Below are 12,931 nucleotides of genomic sequence, written 5' to 3'. Positions count from 1 at the left end.
CAGTTTCCTATGAACTTCTATAAACCTTATTTCCTTTTATTTTATCTATCTGGATATGAGATATCTGTACCACTCACTTTGAGACATTTCAAATGACACCAAAAGCATAACAGTCAATGATAAACATTCACATTAAACCATGCTCTTGTGTGGGTTCTTTGTTGTTAGTTCGTGCTTCTGTGAGTTCAAATGTTAATTAGCCAGCCGGGCCCTTTTGTCCCATAAATCAGGCCTCAACCAGTATTTTCAGTCTTACAGTTTCCCTCCTTGATCCCGTGGGTCACATTCCGATGAACACTTACGGGGTCACAGTAAGACGTTTGTTATAATCCTTGAAGATGTAGCACAAAAATTGTCTTTGCAATGTTGGCATCTGTAGAAGCTCAGTGGGCTGTGTTCACCTGCAGAACACCTGTTCTCACCAGGTGTATAGCTTGAGTCCAGCGGGTGGATGAATGCATTCAGGTTCTCTTCCTGTAATCCTGTGACGTGAGCAAAGTTCATAGAGTCAATCTGGACCTTTTGTGACTTGTTCAGTTGACGTGTCATTCCTTCATGGAGAAACTTCCGCTTCCCTGGCACCTTCTCCACGATGATGATCTGACCCTTCTTGACCAACCCTGTCACCTCCAGCGGTACGGTTGTCTGGGCAGACCTCAGTGGATGAAGGGCTTCTCCTTTGGTCCACACGGCTTTGTGTGAGACACCTGAAAAGCATCTTAAATGTCCGCTTCACGATTGAGCACATATGAACTTACAGTCGTAAGGAAATGCATAGGAACGCATAATGCAATAAGGAAAAATCATGTCATGTTCAATGTAAAATACCATGTTCATGTCAGCAATTGTGAGTGGTACGTTTGGTCTCATTAATTACCTGATTTTTAATTACCACGTCAATAGTACTCCTATAGAGGGTCAAGGAAGGACAAAGGAAGATCTTACAAGCTCTTACCCTGTTTCTAGAAACATTTAAATAAATGGCATTCTAACAAAACAACCAGTGCTATTTTGGTGTAACCAAACATAGAGATTCAATTGAATTAATGTCCAAATACATTGTTGCAAGTAAAATGGACAATATACAAATATGCAGATAAGTTTCAGAAATGTTTTTCTGAATTACTCAAAGGAAATCAAAATAAGTTTCAGAAATTAAAATCAAAATAAGTTTCAGAAATGTTTTTCTGAATTACTCAAAGGAAATCAAAATAAGTTTCAGAAATTAAAATCAAAATAAGTTTCAGAAATGTTTTTCTGAATTACTCAAAGGAAATCAAAATAAGTTTCAGATATTAAAATCAAAATAAGTTTCAGAAATGTTTTTCTGAATTACTCAAAGGAAAAAATGCAGAAATCAAAATAATTTTCAGAAGTGCAGCAAGAGGTCGGTGTAAACCAATCAATGGTTTTGTGTGTGAATTTTTTAGAATGTCAGAGTGTGTTTTTGTCTGTGAGTGTTGTGTGTGTGTGTGTGTGTGTGTGTGTGTGTGTGTGTGTGTGTGTGTGTGTGTGTGTGTGTGTGTGTGTGTGTGTGTGTGTGTGTGTGTGTGTGTGTGTGTGTGTGTGTGTGTGTGTGTGTGTGTGTCTGTGAGAGAGTGTGTTTGAGAGTGTGTGTATTGATCTGGCTAAGTCACAGTCGATGACAGAGTTGAATTGTACATTTTTGTACTTGATTGAATTGGTCTCACTTCAGATTTATCCATTTTAATTATGTTTCTGTTATTAGTGGTAAGTTGAGAAATCAGGGGCCCTCTGATCTTCCAACTCCCACCAACAATCATATAGTTTGAAATGTAATGGCAGGTCTGCCTTAGAATTTGTCTTGATTTGTGACTGTAGCCATTCAGTTGTTCATGTGTGTTACATAAGTTAGCAGTTTGTTGTGAATAGCGTATGCTATTCTCTGTGTCTCTGTTAGACCATGATCATGAGATCAGCTCCACCCTGTGTGTGTGAAGCTATCTGGATCTGTTAGTGTGAAGATGACACATCTTCGTCTGATGTGCAGTGTTCAGCCTGGATAGACCATCTACCCCAGGTGAAGTTGCTGTGAGGGTATAGTGATGGAGGGGTGTGTTCAGTGTTCATGTCTAGGAGATGGGTGGAATCTAATCTATAACAATTGTGTTGCAAATTTCGATCCAGTTCTAAACTGGGAGGCCATATTTATGCAGTAATGTGATAGTGTGACGTGTGAAAAGGCCTTTTATAATGTCTTTTCACCCATCTCCCGAGTCTCAGGTTATGTTCGAACAATTCCGCTGTCCTGGATTTGCTCCAGGTGGGCTCCACCATTTTGCAGAAGTAGCCTAAGCCTGAGACAGAAAACAGAGGAGAGCGAACCACAGATAATTCCAATATTTCAAAAGCATTAAATTCAGACGCGTAGAATTCTTTTACTTGTTAGCAATTTTAATTCCAGATGTCACATGAAACCGAGTTTCATTGACCACGCCTGGATTGTTGCTGTTGTCTCAGTGTGTTGTGACACCTGAAGCTGCTTTTTCAGTTCAGCCTTCAGTTTGCTGCATGTGCAATGCATTCACATTTTTTAATTTGTGCAGATATTTTTTGACCTGCAAAAAACTGTGGTGCTTCTGTCTGCTGTTTAGCATTTCACACCCTCCTCGTAAATTTACTTATCTTATCAGATTCAATTCAGTTGGTGCACCCCAGTCAAGGATTATTTAGCGTGCTATTACCTGTGCCACACTCCTAGCCGTGTTTTCTAACGGTGAAAAATAAAGGCATACTCCGCCCCTTTTTGGCACTGGGTAGCACACAAATGAAATTCTGTTTCAGAAATTCAATTTTAATGACGAAAGTCGCACTTCTCCAATTATTGTCCTGCTCGGCGAGTGTAATATAATGTTTATTATAATTCAAGTTATAATATAATTATATTCTTTAACAATACAAGTCAAATTATATTGTTTTCGGTCTCTGAAGAGTCTCTGGAACAACTTAACGCGTGGTCAAATCTCTACTGGTTCTCATGTCAATACATTTGAATATTAAAAGGCCTTTTGGCTCAGGGCTGATAAGATGTACATTCGCTGTTTTTCTTTTTCCCTTTGCTAGGTTTCAAGTACCTTTTCTTCTCATTTAGTCTTTTTAAATGGCCATTATAACGTTTGATTCTTCTATTTACTCTTACTTTATATTTTTCCATTTATAGATAAGGAAAACTATATCGCTTTGCAGTCCTTCCCAAGGATGCACGACACAAGTGGTCAGCCCCGAAGATCAGAAGCTGAGGCAGTTGGCTAAATATCTAGGGATTTTGCGTACACGCGCAACAACCAAAGATATATACATTAGCCCCCTTGGATGCCCTTCAGGAACTTAATTCAACCGTTTTCCAAAACTATTAAATTAGAACAGAAGTCATCGGAAGCGTCCAAGCTAGGTTAATCAACCAGCGTAAAGCTGATCCTAGTCGGACTAACCCATCGTCTCATCCAAGTCGCCCGCACACTTCCTGATATCAGCTATTAGCCGTCCCGTCGCCAATCTCTGACACAATCTTGTGGAAACATACGAATCCGTTAAATGAAGTTTTATGTAACAAAGTTCGGGAGGAGCATGTTCAGGTAATCATCCAATCAGCACAAGAAGAAGCCAGTATAAATAAAGCCTTCCCTTACCTCCTGTCTCATGATCTCATTTCTCAGCATCGGACTCCGCCTTCGTGCCGTCATGTCCGAGTTAGAGCTCTTCCCCTCCGACGATGAATCTTTCACCACGGAGGTGTCTCCATCGCAACCCCCCGTTCCAGCGACCTTTCCCTCTCCAGCAGCTAACAACATCGAGCCTCCATCCTCAAACAGGGGACGCCGGCTCTCCAGATCATCTCCGCGTACTCCGAGACGCCGAAGACTCCCCTCACCACCGCCAGCGAGGAACTCATCATCTTCCTCATCATCTTCCTCCGCGCCTTCCCACCTTTCAGTGCCCCCAAACATCCCTCCCATAGGGAAGTGGACAGTTAAGGGGCTGAGACAAGCCTTAATTAATTCTGACGCAAATTTTTCCCGCAGGATGAAAAAAGCAGAATTGTTTAATCTATATGTTACCTTACAATCTTCTCACCCTTCTGTTTCAGCTCCAAACCCATCAGCTCAAACGAGCAAGGCCCGCCGGGCCCCGATCGCTCGTCCCGCAGCATCTACACCTTCCTCGCCTGCAGCGCCGGGCCCCGCCCCCACGCCACGTCATCGCAGACCTTCCGCTAGCCTGGGCCGCGCCCCTGATCCAGTCGCGGAAGGGCGCCAACCTTTTCCGGGTCAACTCCCCTCAGCCCCTCCCACCGTGGTACCTCACGCTCCAGATCTCTGCAATTCCACTTTCTCACATGATCCCCGAATGTTTGTCTTCCCTTCTACTTCTTTCAGTTTTCCTCCTTCCCAAGCGCCAGGTGCTCACCCTAACGTGAGGATGCCTCCGTTAGCCGGTCAATCGCCGGCGCATTTTCTTCCCCTTCCCCTTCCACACTATGCTCTTCCCATCCCTCCTCCATCTATCTTTGGGGCCGATCTCTGCGCGAGGATGCCTCCGCAAGCGGCCACAGCCCCGACTTTCCCTCCCTTTAACCCTCTCCAAGTGCGATCTCCTTTCTCTCTCTTCTCAGCCACTCCTCAACCAGCCCCTCCGAATGCAGTTGCCGCAGAACCTCCTCCAGTGACGAACAACATCAGAGCCCAAATCCTTGCAGGTGCAGATGTAGATTTGGGTTCTCTCCTGTCCTTGTTTCCCCCATCAGAGTCCAACCGCCAGGTGGACTGCGGCGATATTTCAGTTACTCTAAAAAATAACACACAGGTTTCATCTCGTACTTTATCACTGGCCGAATTCTGCATTGCCTTCAGCCGCTATACAGAAATCATATGCTCGTCTTTTTCCCATAGACGACGCGAGCTGAACGATTATCTTTCTATCATAGCGGAGCTCGCGTTGTCTTATGGGGGAAGTCATTTTTATACATACCACAAATTGTTCTCCGCAAAATGCGCCGTCCGCGTTTCCCAGTGGAATCAGTGTCCTTATTGGGGAGCGTTGGACACTGATCTCCACAACCGAGTCTTCCTCGGGTGCAGAAATATCTCCTGCGCAATCTGCAGATCCACAAGCCATGTCACCACGGCATGCCCCCAAATTAATCCATCGATCCCTCCCTGCTCAGCGCAGAATGCCATTAAATCCACAAGTTACGCTCCGCGACCCGCAAGAGAAGATCTTTCGATCAGAGCACCATACTCGGCACCCGACAGACAAGTTTGTAGAAACTTTAATGAAGGAAGATGCCCAAGACAACGTTGTCGTTTTCTTCACGTCTGCGACTACTGTGGCGGTGCGCACGCCCGCGTGGTATGCCCAGTCAAAAAATCTGTTAATAAAAATGAAAAAAACTATCTCTCGACTCCTGTGAATGTTTTCCGCCTGACCGAGGAATTATCACTCCACCCAGATGTAAACTTCACAAATTATCTGCTGACAGGTCTCAAGCAAGGCTTTAAACCCGGCGTAGAAAGCTATCCCACGCAAAACATTATCTGCGCTAATCTTCAGTCCTCCTTAGCGGAGCCTGAAATAGTAGATAAACTAATTAAAAAAGAAATTGAATCCGGTTTCATGATAGGCCCTTTCGAGGCTCCCCCGTTCGACAAATTTCGCATCAGCCCCATAGGCGTGGCTACCAGGAAATTCTCGGGAAAAAAGCGGTTGATAATCGACCTTTCAGCCCCCCATAATTCTCCATACCCGAGCATCAATAGTCTCATCCCTCTCGAAGAATATTCTCTCAACTATCACGATATCGAACAAGCCATAACTATGATTAAAATAGCTGGTCGAGGCGCATGGCTTGCAAAAGTAGACATCTCCGCTGCTTTCAAAGTAATGCCAATCCACCCTGATTCGTGGCACTTATTCGGTGTAAACTGGCGGAAAAAGTATTATTTCGCCGTGCGCTTAACTTTCGGCTGCAAAAGCAGCCCGAAAATCTTTGACACTCTCTCTGAAGCCATATGTTGGATCCTTTCCAATAATTATGCAATTCCTCATCTGCTCCATCTGCTCGACGATTTCCTAATAATTTCACCATACAACGCCATCCCCGAGGCCCACCTCCTCACAGTGCAAAAAGTTTTCGCCGAGCTAGGGATTCCGTTAGCCCAGGAGAAAACATCGGGTCCGACTACATCTATCGAGTTCCTAGGCATCAATCTGGACTCAGTAAAATTCCAGGCCTCACTGCCGAAGGAAAAAATCGATCGTATCATCTTAATTGCATCCAATTTTACAGACAGCTCAGATTGTTCAAAACGCGAACTTCTTTCGCTGCTGGGCCACCTAAATTATGCTATGCGCATTATTCCGCAGGGCCGCCCCTTTATCGCGCATCTTCTCGCCCTCACTTCATCCGTTCACGCGCTGGAAGATAGGATCATCCTTTCCGACGAGTCCAAGAACGAGCTAAAATTATGGATTAATTTCCTTAACCAGTGGAACGGCTTAACTTTTTTTTACGACGACTTTATCTCTCTCCCCCTCGACATCAAACTGTTTACAGACGCAGCTCCCTCGATCGGCTTCGGCGGCTATTACCAAGGACGCTGGTTCGCGTCTCCCTGGCCCCCTCAGATCCTAGACACACCCCAGTTTTCAGCCTCCTCGGCCCTTTTCGAGCTCTACCCGATCGTTGTCGCAGCTTCCCTATGGGGGAAAGAGTGGTCAAACAAAAGCATCCAAGTCCATTGCGACAACGAAGCAACTGTACACTGTATTAATAAAGGTCGTTCTCGCTCACCTGCGCTAATGCCACTCCTCAGACGCCTCATCTGGATCTCCGCGTGCGACCAGTTCTTAATAACTGCAAAACACGTGCCAGGGGCTCAAAATCAAATAGCTGACTCTCTCTCCCGTTTCTCTTTTCAGAAATTCAGGATGCTGGCACCAGAAGCAGACCCCACTCCAATCCCAGTACCTCCTTATTTTCAGCTGATCTTCCCATAAACCATCCGCTAAAATCCCTCCTGGACACGTCCATCGATTCCATCCTCCAAGCAGTTTCTCCCAGAACCCTGCAAACATATTACACCGCGTGGAAATCGTTCAAATCATTCCATGTCTCTCACAACCTGTCATTTCCCGAATTTTCTCTTTTATCAGTTACTTCATTCATATCCCATCTTCATAGAGTCAAAGGTCTCCAAGCCGGATCCATAAAAAGTTATCTAAGCGGCATTCAATTCTTCCATAAATTAATCCACGGTAAACCTGCACCTGCGCTTAATAACTCCCAAACGTCCCTTCTAATTAAGGGAATCCAAAGAACCCGCCCCACTCGCCCAGATACTAGACAACCAATTACAATCGATATACTCACCAGATGCATTTCCTCACTCCGTCTTGGATACCACTCCTCCAACACCGCCTATACACTAGAAGCCATGTTCATCCTGGCATTCTTCGGTTTCCTCCGCTGCTCCGAATTGACCATCACTTCCTTATTCGACCCAAATACTCATCCTACAATTTCAGACTTACAGATCGTAGATAACGAAACCTTATCATTCTTCATTAAACAAAGTAAAACCGACAGAGCTAAAAAAGGTCACTTCGTGTATATTTTCAATCTTCAAACTCCCATCCAACCGTACCAAGCTCTTTCTAATTACCTGCAGTACAAACGTTCCACGTCCAAATCCCCATGCGACCCACTATTCACTAACGACTCCAATCATCCAGCTACGAGATTCTGGTTCCAAAAGCACCTTAAAACAGTCCTCAACAAATCCGGCATCACAGCAGATAATTTCTCTAGCCACTCATTCCGTATCGGAGCAGCTACCACAGCCGCACAAAAAGGTCTCTCCCAACAACAAATCAAAACCCTCGGTCGCTGGTCATCGAATGCCTTCAAAACTTACATTAGATCCAGCCGTTTCCATATCAGAAATGCTCACCAAGCTCTCACTAATTAGTCGTACCTGCTGCGCTTCATTTTAATTACTTCCGCTACACCAAACCTTCCGTTGCATCTGGGCTCGCCGCTTGCACGCTCGCGTAATATTCATATGAAACGTTTCTCAATCATATGCAGACTCCCCCGTTTCGCACGCTGCGATGGCTCACCCGTTCGAAGGCCGGGCTCCGTCCCCCTTCCGAAGCGCTGGTTGTGCCCTCCCGTTCGAATTGCAGTGAGAGTCTGCCCGTCTTAGTCGTCGCCGGACGTCCGCGCTCGTGTCGCCAGGTGGGCTCCCCATTCGGCGGGCCGCGAGGGGTCTTTTCCCGTGCCCCAGCCCCGTCGAAGCGCCGGTCGAGCCCTCCGGACCGAGTTCAGCGGGCGCCCTCCGTCCAACCTGGCGAGGCTTACCCGTCCGATGCCGTGAGCATACAAGTTCCCGTCGGACGCTGCGAGAGCCCTCCTGGGTGAACGGTTAAACTCGTCCACAAATTCACGCTCGCATAATCATCGCGTCATCGAGCTGTTAGTTCAACTGCAGAACGGGCTTATCCGTCCGATGCCGTGAGCATCCAAGTTCCCGTCGGACGTTGCGAGAGCCTTCCCAGTCGAACAGGCAAGCTCGTTCCTTGGTAATACATAGGCTACCCTTCACATTTTGGGGGGATAAATTCTTCGCTCGCTGTCCTGCGTTCATCTGGCCTTTTTGGGGGGAGTACTCTGGGGTCGGGCCGAATTCCGAGCTCGGAGCCCTCCCCCCGGACAGCAAGCCAAATACGCATTATAATATTACATCAGATTTCATTAATATGTGAACTCGTGAAATGAAGTTTTATGTAACAAAGTTCGGGAGGAGCATGTTCAGGTAATCATCCAATCAGCACAAGAAGAAGCCAGTATAAATAAAGCCTTCCCTTACCTCCTGTCTCATGATCTCATTTCTCAGCATCCCGCCGCCTCCCCATCACCTCACTTTCGGCTGGGTCTACTCATAGATACCTACGAGCTATACATTCATAGGGGGGAGTACTCTGGGGTCGGGCCGAATTCCGAGCTCGGAGCCCTCCCCCCGGACAGCAAGCCAAATACGCATTATAATATTACATCAGATTTCATTAATATGTGAACTCGTGAATCTATTTTGGAAAAAACAAATCTCAGAGTAATTCAGAATACATTCAAACATAAAAATATTTAGTTCTCTGAAGCCTTAAATATGAGATGTGTTCGCTGTTTCTGATTTTCAAATTCATTGTGAATCACATTATAGCCATCAAATTCAGCACAGACACACGCGTTTACTTCAGTTTACACAGGACACATGGCCTAGAATACAACATCTACAACCTTTTACCTAAGTGTTCCAAATACACCCACAGCAAAACAATAGAATACATCTATATCACCTTTGCCTAAGTGTTTCAACTACACTTACAGTAAAGTAATCCTGTGTTTAAAGAATAAACTTTAAATTAGCCTATGTGCATGTTGTAGCACAAACAACCAAATTGTGTTCTATGTGCACGATGTGTAGGGCACGATGCGTTAAGCACAATTTCAAATTTGAAAATGCAGACAGGTTCAATGAATTTAGATGTTAAACATTTAAGCTATTTGCTATTGGGCTGCTACCCGACTAGCAAATGACGCTAATAGCTGAAGGCCTTGAGCGTCCAAAGTTGTTAGGTCAGTAAGAGTTTTAGATGCATTTGAGCTTTGGTTACTTGCAGAGTGCTGGTTTTTGTCATTAGATTGTGATTGTCTGCGTTTTATGAAATAGGGTGGAGGTCTGCCTCTGCCCAGTGACCAACACTTTTCCTCTGTATGGCCTGTTTTGTGACAGGAATTACAAAATCTGTTCAGTTTGCCACAGTGTGGCTTTCTGAATTCTCCTGCAGATGGAGGATCTTCATGACATTCTAACACAGCTACCTCACCATGCATTTGTTTTCGTGACTCAATTCTTGTTGCCCAACTAACAATACCTTCGAATGTGTTTTGTGCTGGAGAAGCACCACACATGAGTGATTGCTGTACACGCGGCCCTGCATTTGTAAGCAGGAATTCAAGGACAATTAAGTTGTTGTGGTTAACACCTTCAATTCCAGAATACTCCTCAAAAAGTTCAAACATATTTTCTGCATATGTCTCAAACGATTCTTCAGTACTCTGTTTCCGATTGAAAATCAATTCCCATCCAACAGGACTACAACCACGCAGCTCGCGAAGGCATTGTTTTAGTCTATTCAAGATTTCGCTCTCAGGCTCATTTTGATGCATTGACTGCACAATGGTGCCTGTCATCAAAACCTGTGGTATCTTATAGTTCAGAACATCTGGAATTGAGCTGATAACAATTTGCCAAATATCTTTTGGTTCGAGCTGAAATGCATGTTTTAGACTAACAATGTGTCTCCACCATGGTTCGAATGGCCCTTTTAAAGGGAATGGTCCGATCTCTGCTTTAAACAAGCTACATTCAGTTACTGTTAAAGGACGCCGAATGAGTGACTCTGTGCCGTTTGGGTGCTGTATCACCTTAAGGGCAGAAACAGGCACTCTTTTCATAACTTTATCACATGCTTCATCTGTCTGAAAAGATACAAGATTATTAGAGCAGGCTGCCTCATCTAAGAAGTGTAAATTTTTTGCCCAATCGCTGTTAAGCTTGTTGGGAGACTTGCTTTTAGCATTTAGCTTAGCCTTAAGATCCGCAATGGTGTCTTTGTGATTTTTACACTTTTTAGTCAGGGCTAACAGCTCAGCTAGTAATTTATCTAGCTGTGTTTGAAGATCTTGAATCTTTTCCTCAGACTTTTGTGCCTCTGCATTTTTAGAATGCACTTCTTCACATTTAGCATCCATAAGCGAAGATAGAAATTTTGTTAACTCATTTAGCCGTTTATGACTTATGAAGTTTAAAGCCTCAATTATTTCACCATGTTTTGATTTCTTCTGTTTACTACCCACTGTTTTCCACCAAGTGAAAATTTCATTGTCAATAGCATCCATGTTAAGACCTTTTCTACTGAGTTTGTACAGTGTAGGCTGAACCTTTTCGGCCCATAATGTAAACAAGACATGATCAGTACACATGCTTTCACAATAATGGGCTTACAGTTAATTTTCCCAGATTTTTGACTAGATAGTCTTCTTTCTAAAAAAGATCTATTTCCATCCCAGCATATCAAATACTTTAGGGGTTTACTTCTCAGAGGAACTTAAATAAGCCAAATTAAATTGAATTACTTAATTTAATTCCATCTGTGTCAAAGTTTAAGATTTTAATGGAATATAGAGTTTGTCAAGATTAGTTTAGGTTTAGTATAGGATATTAATGTTTTCAATGTGGCTTTTGGGCCTACCAGTCATCCAGTGAGACAAAACATGGTTTAAGCGTTTGGACGCAGCATGGCTTTAGCCTTTAGCATTAGCCTTGATATTTGAGTTTTAGCTTGTAAATCATATCATCCTGTTTTCTCCAAATTTTCTTTTCATAAACAATGCATCGATCTGCCTTTTTATTTATAAAATCACGTGTTTTCCGATCTTTTACAAACTTAGATTTTTCTTTCTCTGTTTTCTGTTAGTTTGCTCATTCTCTTCGAGTGTTGCTGGTTTCAACAATGGCCGGAAAACATGCGCCTGATTTTAAAACTTTTAGGCTTTACTTTTTTAGCTCTTCATCGATTATTCATTATTTGGAAGATGCTATACTTTAGGTTTCGTTTCTTGTTGCTTAGGCAAAACAAGGAGATCTTTAAAATCTAATGCACAAGGGTTTTCATTCTTCATCTAGCTACCGCATCACGTTCTAAACAAAGGGCTTTAATTCCGACCCGTAGGCTAAACAATGCAAACATTTCTTCAACACTTCTATAAAGGGCAGAACAAGTTTACTTACCATCGCGGCGGAAGAAAGAGAAGATGTTCAAACCTCTTGTTGATTTTAAAATCCCAAATACTTGCTGAAAAGGACATTTCTCGTGAAACTGTTTTGATCTGTTTTGAGATCACGTCCGAGGTCACCATTTTGTAAGGCCCGCTATATTCGGCCCAATCTCCGGTTCGCCAATACACGGGGAAGGTTGTCACGTGTTCTGCCCTCACTCATGCAAAGTATTTGTTGGTTAAATTTGCAATACATTAATCATATGTATTTACTCGTTAATTCATCTGACTCCATAAATGAAAGGTTTTAATAATATCTGTGCCTTACTAAAAGTGAGCGAATGTTTGACTATTCCTTTTAACCATTAAATAAACAATGTCAAACCCAGTTGGAATAATCACATTGTAGCAATTTAATATTTCAGATATCAGAGATCAATTCCACAATCAATTCAAATATCTAGAACATGGTTATACATTGGTTACACCAAAGAATCTTACCCAGCTTGTACCTGAGATAGAGAGAGAGAGAGAGAGAGAGAGAGAGGGAGAGAGAGAGAGAGAGAAACCACCTATCCAATTCCACGTCCAGCCAAGAAGAAGAGACAGAAAGAGCCAGAACACCTTCCTTTATCCTCTGACCAGGTGAGAAGGGGGATGGGGTGAGACCACCCTCAAATGGCTTCTATCCCACAGAAGGGGGGTTGCCTTATCTGGCATTATCTCTAAACCAGTTTCCTATGAACTTCTATAAACCTTATTTCCTTTTATTTGATCTATCTGGATATGAGATATCTGTACCACTCACTTTGAGACATTTCAAATGACACCAAAAGCATAACAGTCAATGATAAACATTCACATTAAACCATGCTCTTGTGTGGGTTCTTTGTTGTTAGTTCGTGCCTCTGTGAGTTCAAATGTTAATTAGCCAGCCGGGCCCTTTTGTCCCATAAATCAGGCCTCAACCAGTATTTTCAGTCTTACACGTGCAACGCTAACAAAACATATCCCAAATGATCTATGTTTTAATACAAAACACCATTTTAATCAACATTACTTCACCATATT

General features: G+C 43.5%; 1 long non-coding RNA gene across 1 annotated transcript; it reads right to left on the bottom strand.

The window, feature by feature from the left end:
* Positions 1-1,485: 1,485 nt before the first annotated feature.
* Positions 1,486-12,266, bottom strand: LOC309511828. Its single transcript, XR_014210786.1, has 2 exons — positions 11,874-12,266; positions 1,486-2,312 (listed from the first exon to the last, which is right to left on the bottom strand). It is a non-coding gene; the product is annotated as an uncharacterized lncRNA (long non-coding RNA).
* Positions 12,267-12,931: the final 665 nt, after the last annotated feature.

The sequence above is a fragment of the Leuciscus leuciscus genome (assembly GCF_965113295.1).
Source record: "Leuciscus leuciscus genome assembly, chromosome: 12".
NCBI classification, from domain to species: Eukaryota; Metazoa; Chordata; class Actinopteri; order Cypriniformes; family Leuciscidae; genus Leuciscus; species Leuciscus leuciscus.
This window is presented reverse-complemented; position numbering and strand designations above follow the sequence as displayed.